Source organism: Gopherus flavomarginatus, chromosome 7 (assembly GCF_025201925.1).
Source record: "Gopherus flavomarginatus isolate rGopFla2 chromosome 7, rGopFla2.mat.asm, whole genome shotgun sequence".
NCBI lineage: Eukaryota > Metazoa > Chordata > Testudines > Testudinidae > Gopherus > Gopherus flavomarginatus.
In genome coordinates, this window is record NC_066623.1 from 45,744,807 (window position 1) to 45,758,868 (window position 14,062).

At 48.7% G+C, this 14,062-nt stretch overlaps 1 protein-coding gene and 1 non-coding gene across 2 annotated transcripts in view; both read right to left on the minus strand.

The window, feature by feature from the left end:
• LOC127055902 (zinc finger protein 707-like) overlaps window positions 1-14,062 on the minus strand; it is a 673,013-nt gene that overhangs the window by 566,293 nt on the left and 92,658 nt on the right. The window lies entirely within an intron of this gene.
• TRNAP-AGG (transfer RNA proline (anticodon AGG)) lies at window positions 5,826-5,908 on the minus strand. Its single transcript has one exon. It is a non-coding gene; the product is annotated as a tRNA-Pro (tRNA).

Here is a 14,062-nt window from a genome sequence, read left to right on the forward strand (position 1 = left end):
TATACATATATGGACAGAATAACCAGTTTCAGCAGATCATGACTTTTTCATGTGATAACTTACATGGAATGGTTTGTATGAGATATCACAGTCATATATGAATGATGAATATGTGAGCTACAGGGGGCTATTTTGAGGTACATCATGTCACAAAAGCCTCCAGAGACTGGTCTTTGGGAAGAGCTGGCTGAAGAGCCTTCTGAGTAACTGAGAGATCTGGCTTGGCCGGCCAGTTTGTGCTTGTGAATTAAACTTGTCCTCTGCGCTCCCTTTTTTTGTCTCTTTCACATAAACAGAGCAGAAGGTCTAGGCCAATCCTTGACAGTGCTTGTTCAAGACACAGAGAGCCTCTGTGCTGGAGCAGGGGTAAGCGTGCAGGAGGTGGTCGGAGGGGGGTGCTTACCCTCGGGCAGTACAGCTCCCAAAGTGACCGGCACACACTCCCCTCCTGCAGTGGCTTCTAGGCAGTGGGATCCGGGGGCAGATCAGCTATGGAGTTTGCACTCAGGGTCGCAAGGATATGCCAGCCTGCTTCCAGGAGCAGTGCAGCATGAAGTGAGGGGACAGAGTGGGCAGGGAGCTGCCTAGCGCTGCTGGCACATCTCTGTGCTTTGCTTGGGGAGGCCTCAGGTCTCTCTGGGCTGCCTGTGGCAGGGCAGTTCCGGAGGGGGCTCAGGCCACCCCTTTGCCTCCTCTCTCCAGGCTCCTATCCCATTTTGCCGGCCCGACAGGGATTTTAGGGTGCAGCAGTGCAGGGAGAAGGAAGGGCGAACCACAGTGGCTGCCTCCCCTAGAATTATTTGCAGTCGTGATTTCCCCCACAGTGCCCCACAGGGGTCCAGGGTCAGCTCCAGCACAGGCCACACAGGAAGGCTTAATGCTCGAGCTACAGCACATACTGGGCAGGCTTGAGGCCGGGCTCCCATGACAGGAGAGAAGAAGAAGACTCGGCCCCTGGAGGGGCAGGCTGGGCTTCCTGGATCCCATTTGCTCGCAGCCAGGGCCCTGCCCCCACTCCCAAGTCGTCCATGGTGCCCCCCAGGTCAGCCAGAATGGAGCAGCAGTTTTCACTGCACCAAGTTTACTTATGGTTTACAGGCACTCCCAGACTCACCACAGCCCACCATCTTGGCCAGAAAGGAGCCTACTCAGCCTCACCATTGCTTCTTTTCCTTCCACCCAGAGCCCCGCTTCTCCTGGGCTGCAAGTAGCCATCCCTGGGATGCCAACAGGTAGCCACAGGGGTGTATCTCCCAGCAGCCAAACCGCACCTCCATGGGTTTTTGCCGTTAGAAGGGCAGGCGCGGGTTTCCTGGATCCCAGTTGCTCACAGCCAGCCCAGCTTCCACCTCTAAAAACCATCAGTCATGCCCCCAGGTTGCCATAAAGGAGCAGCCATCTCCACTTGGACTCAGCTTTGCTTGTTTTCCTTTGACCCAGAACCCCCCCTTCTTCTCCTGGGCTGCAAGTAGCCATCCCTGGGAAGCCAAAAGGTAGGCACAGGATTCTGCCTCCGAGCAGCCAACCACACCTCCCCATGCTTTGCAGAATGAATGATGGTGCTCTACTAACCCCACTTAGCCACAATGATGTGCTTAGTTTCTGCCCTGCCTTTCTCAGCTTGACTTTCCTCTTTTGCCCCATTCCTGCCTCACTTCCTCCTTTGGCAAGTCATGCAAAGGAGGCCAGCAGGAAGAGCCGGCGTCCACCAGCCAATCTCCAAGGGCAGAGGAGGCCAAGCCACAAGCCTCTGAAAGGTAACATGCCTAACTCCTCTAGGTTCTCCAGCCTGACACCAAGGTGCTTTCTGCACTGCTGTCATGCAGGAGTTGGAGTTATCCCAGGGACAGGCCAATAGGAGAAGGAGGAGCACCTTCCTGAACAGCAAGGGAATCTGGGAAAAAGAAACCAGCCTGTTTCTGAAACAGGGACCTTTTGCATGTTAGGCAAAATATGATAACCACTACACTACAGAAACGCCATCTGCTTGGTTATTGCTCACCCTGCCACAGACCGATGGACAAACCTAGAGAAAGTGGTGGCAGCCCTTTGATAGGTCAGCTGGCAGAGCAGAGGACTGGAGCCAGCACTCAGGAAGTCATCCTTACCTCGCCCCTTTTGACTCCAGCTTGAGGGAGAGCTTCTTCTTCTTCTCCTTGCTGACAAAGAGCAAGAGAAGAATGAAAGATCAGGTGGGCCAACTCGGTGCAGAAGCCCATGCTGTATTTTCCTGCTGCGTAGCCTGAAATGGGGGACTTGCGGCAGTTAAAGGCAATGCTGCACTTTCTGAAAAATATACCACCTGGACACAAAGAGGAATAGAAGAGACGGTTAGTCTAGCACGCTCCCAAACGAACTACTTCAGCAGCTGCTAGGTTTCTTTTTGGCCTATTACTTTTCTTGTCTGGGATGTTTTTGTCCAGCTTTGGCACAGAAAAAGGATGTCATTGCGAGTGACCCATGAAGACAAGATTCACTTTTGCCTTCCTTGCTCAGCTTTACTTGCTTCCTCACCCTGTTCCTGCCCTTAGTTCCTGTGTTACCTGAAGGCGACGGGGGCCCAGCAGTACGAGGAGGAAGTTGGGCAGGTAGACCCTGGTAGAAAAAGTCCTTCCACCACTTGCCACCCCCACTTTCTTCTCCCAGCTTCACATATTGGCCACCAGGGACCTTGGTGCCCAGCAGTGCAATGGAAGGCAGCAGACCAGACCCACCCTCGCCTTGAAGCTGCAGCTCATTAAACCACATCTTCAGTCGCTGATGGCCGATGAGAGAGCGACATCACTTGCTATTTTAGCACTTGAAAATGCCATTGGCCAATCTTTGGATCTCTTTAATGCTGCGCTTCAGTTCATGGGAGAAGGTGAGAGAAGCGACCTTTCAGCTAAAGGCCTGGGGTTAACATCCTAACGCTGTCTCCTACTGTAACACTAATTAATACTGGCCAGCCGTGTGCTGGTGACAGTTCCATTTCTAGATGTTAGTACGTTTCAGTTACCATTAAAATTAAAAAGTTTCTATATGTTTAAAGAAAATGCATTTGTTTTGTTTGCTTATATATGGCATGAATAAATACAGGTTTACAGAACCTAGCCCGCAAATTTATCATCTTATATGACAGAGAAAATCATGCATCGAAATTCTGCATTGAAATCATGAACTGAGCTACAAATGCCATGAAAAATAAGATATTCAAAATTTTTAACATGGGGGGACACCAAAAACACGTCTTGCTTGGGGGTGCCACTTGGTCTAGGGGAGGCCCTGTCAGGGAGAACAGGAGTTAGTCTCACATGTCTATTTTTCAGGCTGTAATCTGTAGGGCACCCTGCTCTGCGGAGGGATCGTGGTAACCCAGACTCAGGGCTGGAACAGGCCCTGATTGAGGGGGTGGCTGCATGGTTTACAGCGCTCTGATGTCTCAGACAATGTGTCTCTCCGAAAGCCTCAGATCTGCGTCCCCAGAAGGCTTCTGTGCTGCCTCCGCTCCTTTCACCTTCTACAGCAAGGAGCAGCAGCAAGGGTCAGGGATGAGCCATAGGGCACTATGTGTGGGGCAGAGGCTTCAGGAGCCCAGAGTGTTTTGCCTGTCTGGGCATTTTGGCTGAGACCTCAGGGACACATTGTGAGGCAGAATCCCAGGCATCTGTATGAAAGGAGCATAAGGACGTAAGAGCAGCCAGACTGGGTCAGACTGGGTCCATCTCGCCCAGTGTCCTGTCTTCCCATAGCGGCCAAAGCCGGGTTGCCCCAGAGGGAATGAACAGAACAGGTAATCATCAAGTGATCCATCCCCTTTCACCCGCTCCCAGCAAACAGAGATTAGAGACACCTTCCCTGCACATCCAGGCTCAGAGCATGTCCTCCATGAATTGATTTAGCTCTTTTTTTGAGCCCTGTTATTGTCTTGACCTTCACAACATCCTCTGGCAAGGAGTTCCACACATTGACAGTGCATTGTGTGAAAAAATACTTTTGTTTGTTTGTTTTAAATGTGCTGCCCATTAATTTCACTTGGTGACCCCTAGTTCTTGAGAAGGAATAAGTAACACTTTCTTATTTCTTCTTCACACCAGTCATGATTTTATAGACTTCTATCATATATTCCCTTGGTCATCTTTTCTCCAAGCTGAAAAGTCCCAGGCTTATTATTCTCTCTTCATATGGCAGACACTCCACACCCCTTTTCTGAACCTTTTCCAATTCCAATACATCTTTTCTGAGATGGGGTGACCATATCTGCAAGCAGTATTCAAGATGTGGGCGTACCATGGATTTATACAGCGGCAATAAGATTTTCTCTCTTATTTTCTATACCTTTCCTAATGATTCCCAACATTCTGTTCCCTTTTTGCCGGCCCGCTGCACACTGAGTGGATGTTTGCAGAGAACTATCCACAGTGACTGCAAGATCTCTCACTTGAGTGGCAACAGCTATTTGACATCCCATTGTTGTATATGTAGAGTTGAGATTGTGTTTGCCAATGTGCATCACTTTGCATTTATCAGCATTGAATTTCATCTGCCATTTTGTTGCCCTTTCACATAGTTTTGTGAAATCTCTTTTTAGCTCCTCACAGGCTGCTTTGGACTTCACTGTTCTCTGTAGTTTTGGATCATCTGCAAATTTTTTCACCTCTCTGTTTAGCAGATCGTTTTATCAATATGTTGACCACCACTGGTCCCAGTATAAACACCACTAGGTACGAGTTTGCATCCTGAAAAACTGACCATTTATTCCTACCCTTTGTTTCCCAGCTTTTAACCAGTTATTGATCCATGTGAGGACCTTTCAGAGGTGAAAGTAAGCTGGTACGTTCTGGTATGGGGTACTGGCAAGAGCGGGTACGCTGTGCCAGGCCGGCCTGGCTTTCCCAGTCTGGTGATTTAAAGAGCCCAGGGCTCCCTGCAGTGGCCGGAGCCCCAGGCCCTTTAAATCGCCTCCCTGAGCCCCGCTGCCAGAGCCCTGGGACCTTTAAATCACCTCCCAAGCCCTTCTGCTGGAGCCCCCGGGAGCAAATCACTGCCATGGATGCTGCTCTCTCCTGCACTACGAACACAGAGCAGGGGCGGTGGGAGCTTCCTTACAGTGGGGCGAGGGGCACCGTTGTCTGAACTGTGGCGCTCTCATGACACCCCTTCCCCAAGGAACCACACTTACACCACCCCTCCCCCTGAGGCACACCCACAGAACACCTCTTCCTCCCAAGACTCCACCCTTTCCCCCTCCTTCATCACTTGTCCTAACAGCCGGTAAGAGTGGTGGGCCATTGACCCCCTAACCCCCCTGTTCCAGCACACCTGACACAGAGCTAAGCAGGCCGCAGCATGCATGTGTGACAAAGGCTGCTGTGCTGAGCTGAGCCAGTGAGGGAAGCAGGGGCTGTCCCCCTTCCCCCTGCCTCAGGACTGGTTGCTTGCAGCAGCTGTCTTAACTTAGAGACAGTGTGCCCACACACTCACTCACTCTTCCCCCCCCCCCCAAACACATTGCAGTTGAAAAAGCAGCTCTCAATCTAGTAGGATTCCCATGGAACAATGGGATGGAGAAACCTGCATCATGTGATGCTGTACTGGCCCGTGAGGGATTGCAAACCCTTCCCAAAGCACCTGCAGCCAGTTGCACAGCTACCCACAGTGCACTGCTCTCTGTGGCCATCTAGAGTCTAGCATGGATGTGCTCTGGTAAGACAAGAGGCATAGTGTGGACATGCAACAGGTGTTTAATTCAAACACTTTAAATCCACATTACCCAATAGCGTAGATATAGCTTGGGAGCGAGACAAGACCCATCTCTGTTGAAACTAAACAACTTCAACTTCCTCCGTAGTTGACAGGATTTGAAGCTGCGTGGGGAAGACTCCAATGGATTCCTAGTCCATTGCCTTAACCACTCGGCCACAACTACTTGCTTGAGATGTGTCTCTCACTACACTCCAGTTCTGTTCTCACTGAGTGATCAATTCCAGAGGTTTCCTCAGACCAGCTTCCACAACACACTCACTGCTGTGCCATTGTGTAGTGTGTCCATGGCTGAACTGCAAGAATTCCTGCTCATTTCCCTTTCTGGCTGGAGCATGAAGAGGAGTGTATTTGTGGTCAATGACCTTCCTGTAGATTGTTGTCCATTTCCTGCCTTGATCATTCAGACAGTTCCTTTACCATCCTATCCCCCGCACATCAGGGATTGCAATAGCAGGGGGCAGGTTTTTCTCTGGGGCACTGAGATTTGTCATGGCGTTGGTGGCTCCTTTCTCTCCTCATCCTGGAGTAAACTCGGATTTTTATTCCATCCTTGATGTTTCAAGGCACAACAACAGATGACCAAGGAAAGAAGTGAACAGGGGCCGGTCTCATGGGTGGGGCAAAGAGGTGTGGGTGGTGGACAGGGCAGGTCAGGGGAGGGGGATAGAGAGGTGTGAGTGCTAGTGCAGGGCTGGTCTTTGGGGAGGGGGCAGAGAGGTTTGGTGCAGGGTGAGTCTCAGGGGAAGGGCAGAGAGGTGGGGGGTAGCAGGCAGACCTTGGGGATGGGGGTGGAGAGACAACAAGGAGGCTTTCGGGGAGGAGAGGAGTGAGCAAAAGGTTGACCAGCAGGCCTCAGCCAAAGAGAAAGAGCAGGGGTGGGAAATGGCCAAAATGAGAGTGAGAGCAGAGCACAGGTGGGGGCCTCAGAGGGAGGAGAATGAGTCAAGAGGATGGAGTGGGCAGCGCTGCCAAGAGGATTCAGGAGGGCCTGGGGCAAAACAATTTTGGGGGGCCCCTTCCATAAAAAAATGTTGCAATACTATAGAATAATATATTCTCATGTGATCCCTGCAGGGCCTGGGGCAAATTGCCCCACTTGCCCCCACTCCGGGTGACCGTGCCCTCAGCCTCTCCTCTTAAGTCCCCTGCCCCCTAATCATTTTTGTTGCCCTCCCCTAGACTCTCTCCAATTTGTTTCTGTAGTGGGAGGGCAAAAACTGGACGCAATGCTCCAGATGTGGCCTCACCAGTGCCGAATAGAGGGGAATAATCACTTCCTCTATCTGCTGGCAATGCTCCTACTAATCCAGCCCAGCACGACCAGTTACCCATATTGAATGCAGACCAAGCAATATTTGATCAATTGGTTACAGTCCATTTAGGAAGTTCTTTCCTACCTATTCATAAAGAATGAAGATGCTCTGAGCAGAAGGAATAGAGCTGTCCATGTCCATGTAGTTAATCCATCTCCCCGAGAGTGTGGCAGCTACGTCACTGGGGGAAGCTATGTGTGTGGGTGTGCAAGCTGTGGTGTCTCCATGTATCTATAAGTTTAATCAAACCCCATTTTTAAAAGCACTGTGGTCTGGGAAGAGAACAGGAAATCTCTGAGGCAGGGCCTGTCCTTCAAAATCTTTAAGATCACTGACTTACTTCCATAGCAATCATAGGAGTGTAGCTCAATGGTAGAGTGTTTAACTGCAGATCAAGTGGTCCGTGGCTCTAATCCCAGTGCCTCCCTTATAAACCTCTCCTTTCAAGAAAAATAATTGCCTTCCCCTTATGTTGAGGAGTTCCACTGAATAGGGATCCCTGAAATGAATGGAAACACTCAGTGTTTTCCTGTGCAAATGCATGAAAATCTAGCAAACATGTTCCTTCACTGAAATCAGTTCCAATCCTCTGAAGGATTAAAGAATCCTTATTGAGGTTGCAGGAAAAAACCATCCCGATGTGCAGAAAGAATAGTAAATATGGCAGATACGATCAGCTTGGCTTAACGTGAAATCCTTGCTGATCTTAAACGCAAAATAGAAGCTTAAAAGAATGGAAGATTGGACAAATGACCAGGGAGGGGTATAAAAATATTGCTCAGGCATCCAGGAGTGAAATCAGGAAGGCCAAATCACACTCGGAGTTGCAGCTAGCAAGAGATGTTAAAAGTAAGAAGAAGGGTTTCTTCAGGTATGTTAGTAACATGAAGAAAGTCAAGGAAAGTGTGGGCCTCTTACTGAATGAGGGAGGTAACTTAGTGGACAGAGGATGTGAAAAAGCTAATGTATTCAAAGCTTTTTTTGCCTCTATCTTCACAAACAAGGTCAGCTCCCAGACTGCTGCACTGGGCAGCACAGTGTGGGGAGAAGGTGACCAGCCCCCTGTGGAGAAAGAAGTGGTTCGGGACTATTTAGAAAACTGGAGATGAGCACATGTCCATGGGGCTCGATGTGCTGCATCCGAGGGTGTTAAGGAGTTGGCGGATGTGATTGCAGAGCCATTGGCCATTATCTTTGAAAACTCATGGTGATCGGGGGAGGTCCAGGATGACTGGAAAAAGGCTACTGTAGTGCCCATCTATAAAAGAAGAAGGAGGATCCAGGGAACTACAGACCAGTCAGCTCACCTCTGTCCCTGGAAAAATCATGGAGCAGGTCCTCAAGGAATCAATTCTGAAGCACTTAGAGGAGAGGAAAGTGATGAGGACAGTCAGCATGGATTCACCAAGGGCAAGTCATGCCTGACTAACCTTATTGCCTTCTATGAGGAGGTAACTGGCTCTGTGGATGAAGGGAAAGCAGTGGATGTGTTATTCCTTGACTTTAGCAAAGCTTTTGATATGGTCTCCCACAGTATTCTTGCCAGCAAGTTAAAGAAGTATCGGCTGGATGAATGGACTGTAAGGTGGATAGAAAGCTGGCTAGATCGTCAGGCTCAACGGGTAGTGATCAAGGCTCCATGTCTAGTTGGCAGCCGGTTTCAAGCGCAGTGCCCCCAAGGGTCGCTCCTGGGGCTGGTTTTGTTCAATATCTTCATTGATGATCTGGAGGATGGTGTGGATTGCACCTTCAGCAAGTTTGGAGATGACACTAAACTGGGAGGAGTGGTAGATATGCTGGAGTGTAGGGATAGGATACAGAGGGACCTAGACAAATTGGAAGACTGGGCCAAAAGAAACCTGATGAGGTTCAACAAGGACAAGTGCAGAATCCTGCACTTAGGACGGAAGAATCCCATTCACTGTTACAGACTAGGGCCGAATGGCTAGGAAGCAGTTCTGCAGAAAAGGACCTAGGGTTACAGTAGACGAGAAGCTGCTATGAGTCAACAGTGTGCCCTTGTTACCAAGAAGGCTAACGGCATTCTGGGCTGTCTAAGTAGGGGCATTGCCAGCAGATCGAGGGATGTGATCATTCCTCTCTATTCGGCATTGGTGAAGCCTCATCTGGTGTACTGTGTCCAGTTTGGGGCCCGACACTACAAGAAGGATGTGGAAAAATTGGAAACAGTCCAGCAGAGGGCAACAAAAATGATCAGGGGTCTGAAGCGCATGACTAATGAGGAAAGGCTAAGGGAACTGGGCTTGTTTAGTCTGCAGAAGAGAAGACTGAGGGGGGATTTGATAGCTGCTTTTAAGTACCTGAAAGGGGTTCCAAAGAGGATGGATCTAGACTGTTCTCAGTGGTAGCAGATGAGAGAACAAGGAGTAATGGTCTCAAGTTGCAGTGGGGAAGGTTTAGGCTGGATATTAGGAAAAAACTTTTTCACTAGGAGGGTGGTGAAGCACTGGAATGGGATAGCTAGGGAGGTGGTGGAATCTCCTTCCTTAGAGGTTTTTAAGGTCAGGCTTGACAAAGCCCTGGCTGGGATGATTTAGTTGGGATTGGTCCTGCTTTGAGCAGTGGATTGGACTAGATGACCTCCTGAGGTCCCTTCCAACCCTATATTCTATGATTATATGATTAGATGCTCTAATGGTCTCTTCTGGCCATAAGTCAACTAATTTCTGAAAAATGAGCATAGCATTGGGAGCAGCATCTGATGTTTTACTGTCTATCCGTTTTGCTGCCTAGAACGAACACTCTTGAGTGGGGTGATCCACAGGGAGTAGCTCAAACCTCCAAAGTGCCTGGCCTGGGGCAGGACATTGGCACAGCAAGGGAGGGGTGTGGTAGTGAAATCACAAAGGCCTTTTGCAGGACCTCACACTATTGGTCAAAGGTGGTGGGGAGTGGTGACCTCACAGAGAGATGCTGACATCATCCGGCAGGACAGGGGCGAGGGGCCAGGGAAACCTCAGAGACCCCTTTGGCTTTGCTTCAGCAAGTCTCCTTCTCCAGGTCTCTCCTTGAGGACTGATAGAGCATTCGGATTCACAGATGTGAGAGCCAGGAGGAACCTCTTTCGAGTTTTCTCCTTCCCTTGTAGTGATTTTTTAGAAAACAGCCGTCCCTGTTTTAGAAGGTAAGAGTCTCCTGGAGGTTTGAAACCTGTTCAGTCCTGATCCATCTGGTGACAGTTGAATTCTAGACATGGAAAACACGAGCTTTAGGAGGCAGAATTTTATTGCACACCTGGGATTTTGTCCCTTAGAATCAGTGGGGACATAAGGGTTTGTCCTTTCTGTTTCAGCTTTTCCTCCATCCATCCTTCCCTCCTTTCTCTTATTCTCTTCTTCGTTTCTTTCTCCTTTTTCCTATTCCCCTCCCAACACCAGCAGGTGTGCTTTGTGTGTGTGTGTGTTGTGGGGGAGTGCTCTGCAGCTCCCACTGTGAGAGATCCACCCAAAAATGTGGGACTGAAATAGTGCTTGGGCAGTGATCCCCAGCAGTCACCTGGCCATCTTTTGGGCTCTCTGGTAAGAATAGACCCCGCGGACCCCACTTGTATACCTTTTCAGCAGGATTGGGAGCCATTAATAACTATCTCTCTCTCAAAAACCTTCTCAGATATTGGACACCCCCTTGCTATAATAAAATTTCTAAATCCCAATTCTAAAAAATGTCTCTAGTTCTGTATTTCCGTGTTTTTTCTCTCAAAAGTAATGTTACTTGCAAGCTGAATAATGCAACGCTTCAAAGGAAAACATTAGAAATGGTAGGGGAGAAATAGGAAAGGAAAAGCCCCTTTTCTCAGGAGATTACAAACTCGACTTCCTCCTGTTTCTATCACCAGTGGATTTAGCCTCCCTCCTCATGGTCTGTAAATAAAATAAGAGGAGATAACGTGGTTTGGCACAAACCAAGTAAGTGTCAGGGTAAGGTACAGAAAACTAGGGGAACAGGGGAAAATGCAAACGTAATGCATACAATGAAACAGTGACTGACTTTAGGGAGCTTAAACACTCAGCCCATAAACCTCCCTTGGAAACTTGAAAACATTAACGATGCCCCAGCACAGAACCTTTTCCCACTGTTCCGTGCAGTGGGATCCCACATTCCGGCACGATGCCCAGGACCTTCCACTCTCTGGCTGATTTAGAGCCGTTGAGGAGCAACACTGGGGAGTCCGGATGGCAGTTGGGTTTCGTCCTGGCAGGGAGGCCCTCTGGATGCTGGAACACCAGGAATGCAGGATGGCAGGAATGGGGGTGACGGCCTCCTGTTCCTCATCTCATGGTGGGACCGAGGGAGGGTCTCACTCTCCGCTCAGGAGCACTGTGAAGACTTTCGACCATGTACGAGTGACAGAGAGATTCTCTCCTTCCCCTTCACTGCAGAACTGTTACCTTTTGTCAGAGCCAGACAGTTTATCTTCATCACATTCTATCCATCCACTTCTCTAAGTGTCCGTTTGAATGAAATTCTCCATTGTCTGTGCTTGGATTGATGTTTTGACTGCTTTAATCCATGTCAGAGTTGCTATGAGTGGAGATGAAAGTGTCAAGACCTGGGAAGGGAGTTCAAACGGATCCCAAACACATGTGATCATTGGAGTTCAATCCCAAGTTCCATCTATTGGTAAAGCCATTTCTGGCAAGGTGGCTGTTCTGTCCCCCATTATGGCACGAGTTTGAATACGGGAGCACAGAGCCAATCTTCATAACATCAACTACAAAAATGAAACACAGCTAGAGATAGCGTAATTATAAATCAGCCAATCAGACCTCTCCATAGACCCCTTACGTACATGAAAACTTTATACAATGTTGGCTGCAAATATAGAACAGTGGTCGCAACGGGACATATACGGTACCGATTATGTCAATTTGTCACACAGGAGTGACACGGTATCAGTGAGACTGATACTGGAATCCTGCCTCCAGTTTTGATTCCCTCAGTTTGAAAGATGATGTGAATATTGGAGCTGGTCAGCAAAGAGCACGAATGTTCTGAGGGCTGGAGAACAAATGCCTTCCCAGTGAGGTCTAATGGTCCTCTTTCTGGCCAAAGTCGACTAATTTGTGAAAAACTGAGTGTAGCATAGGAGCAGCATCTGATGTTTTCCTGTCTAGCTTGGCTTCTGCCTAGAACGAACGCTCCTTGAGTGGGTTGATCCCAGGGAGTAGCTGTAAAACTGCAAGAGGCTTGGCCAGGGGCAGGACATTAGCACAGCGCAAGGGAGAGGTGTGGCAGTGAATCAAAAGGCTTTTTGCAGGACCTCAGACTATTGTCAAAGGTATTGGGAGGTGGTGACCTCAAGAGAAATGCTGACATCAGTCAGTCAGGACAGGGGAGAAGGGCCATGGAAACCTCAGAGACCTCTGTGGCTTTGCTTCAGCAGTCTCCTTCTCCAAGTCTCTCTTTGATACTGACAGAGTATTCAGTTCACGGACGTGAGCACCAGGACAAACTTCTTTCTAGTTTTCCTCCTTTCCTTGTAGTTGATTTTCCTAGAAAACAGCCGTCCTGGTTTAGAAGGTAAGAGCCTCCTCAGAGGTTTGAAACTTTTTCAGCCTGATCCATCTGGTGAGAGTTGAATTCTAGGCATGGAAAACATAGCTTACAGAGTAGATTTTATTGTGCACCTGGGATTTTTGTCCCTTATGAATCACTGCGGACATTAGGGTTTGCCCTTTTGTTTCACCATTTTTGCCTCCATCCTCTTGCCCTCCTTTCTCTTTGTCCTCTTGCTTCTTTGTCTTTTCTCCTGTTCCCCTTCCAACATCAGGATGTGTGTGTGTGTGGTGGGTGTGGCGTGTGCGTGTGCGTGTGCGTTTGTGCGTGTGTGTGGTGTGTGTGTGTGTTGCGGGGGAGTGCTCCTGCAGCTCCCACTTGTGAGAGGTCCACCGAAAATGTGGGGCTGAACTAGCACTTGGGCAGTGATCCCACCACTGACCTGGGGGCCATCCTTTGGCTCTCTGGTGAGAACCCTCAGCCTCCCCTCCCTCAGTCTCTACCTGATTGGCTGAGCAGGGTGTTATTGACAGGAGAAGACTCAGGTCCATGTTTGTTCTCTGTTTAAGAACAAGGAACTAAGTCAGAACCAGTTCTATGTTTTTACAAACTTTGCTGTTTCTTCTCTCTGCATTAATGGTCTCTGAGCAGTTCTGTTCCTCTCTAACATGGCAGTTCTCCTCAATCTTGCTGCATATTTACTGTGCATTGTTGTTGGTCTGGAGCTCATCTGAGAGGACATTATTCAGGTCATTCATGTCTGAAATTCAAGATCGGGATGGTAGTATTGAAAATCAGGCTCTTGGATCCTATTCCCAACCTCTGCCTCTTGACTGGCTATGTGATTAGACAGTCAATTCGTCGTCTCTATCCTTAGCTTTCTCCTTCTTTCAAGTAGGGATAATAATGATCCACCTCATCCTACTCTCATGGTGGGGGACATGGGGATCCATTGGAGAGTGTCACTACGAGTAATGCATAATCATTGAGGTTCCACATCACGTTTACTCAGAGCATATTAGGACATATAGATTAGCTTGAAACAGTCTTTTTTATTTTGGCATTTTTTTATTTGGAATTGTTAAGAGTAGCACGACTTAGCTCATACGAGCATCTTATCTATTTTTCAAAGATCTAAGTGTCTTCTCTTTGTGTTGACGAGACATTTAACACACTGCGACAAAACAGGAGATGCTTTTGTTTTGCAACAAAATCTTTTTTTCAAAGAACTTCCACTCACTTGTTATGATTCTCTGAAACAAACTGGTTTAAGTCCTGAATGGATCGTTTCGGACAGAAACGGTTTGGAATGAAATTTTCACCACCATCTCCAATTCCTGAATCTATCCCTCCCTCTGGGGATTTGTTACCGTTAGAACAGGAAGTCAGACTGGTGGATCTCTTTCTGGCTCTGCCACCGCCTTGCTGTGAGGCCTTGGGTAGGTCCACTTCCTTTCTCTGTACCTCAGGCTCCTCTCCATGTGTCC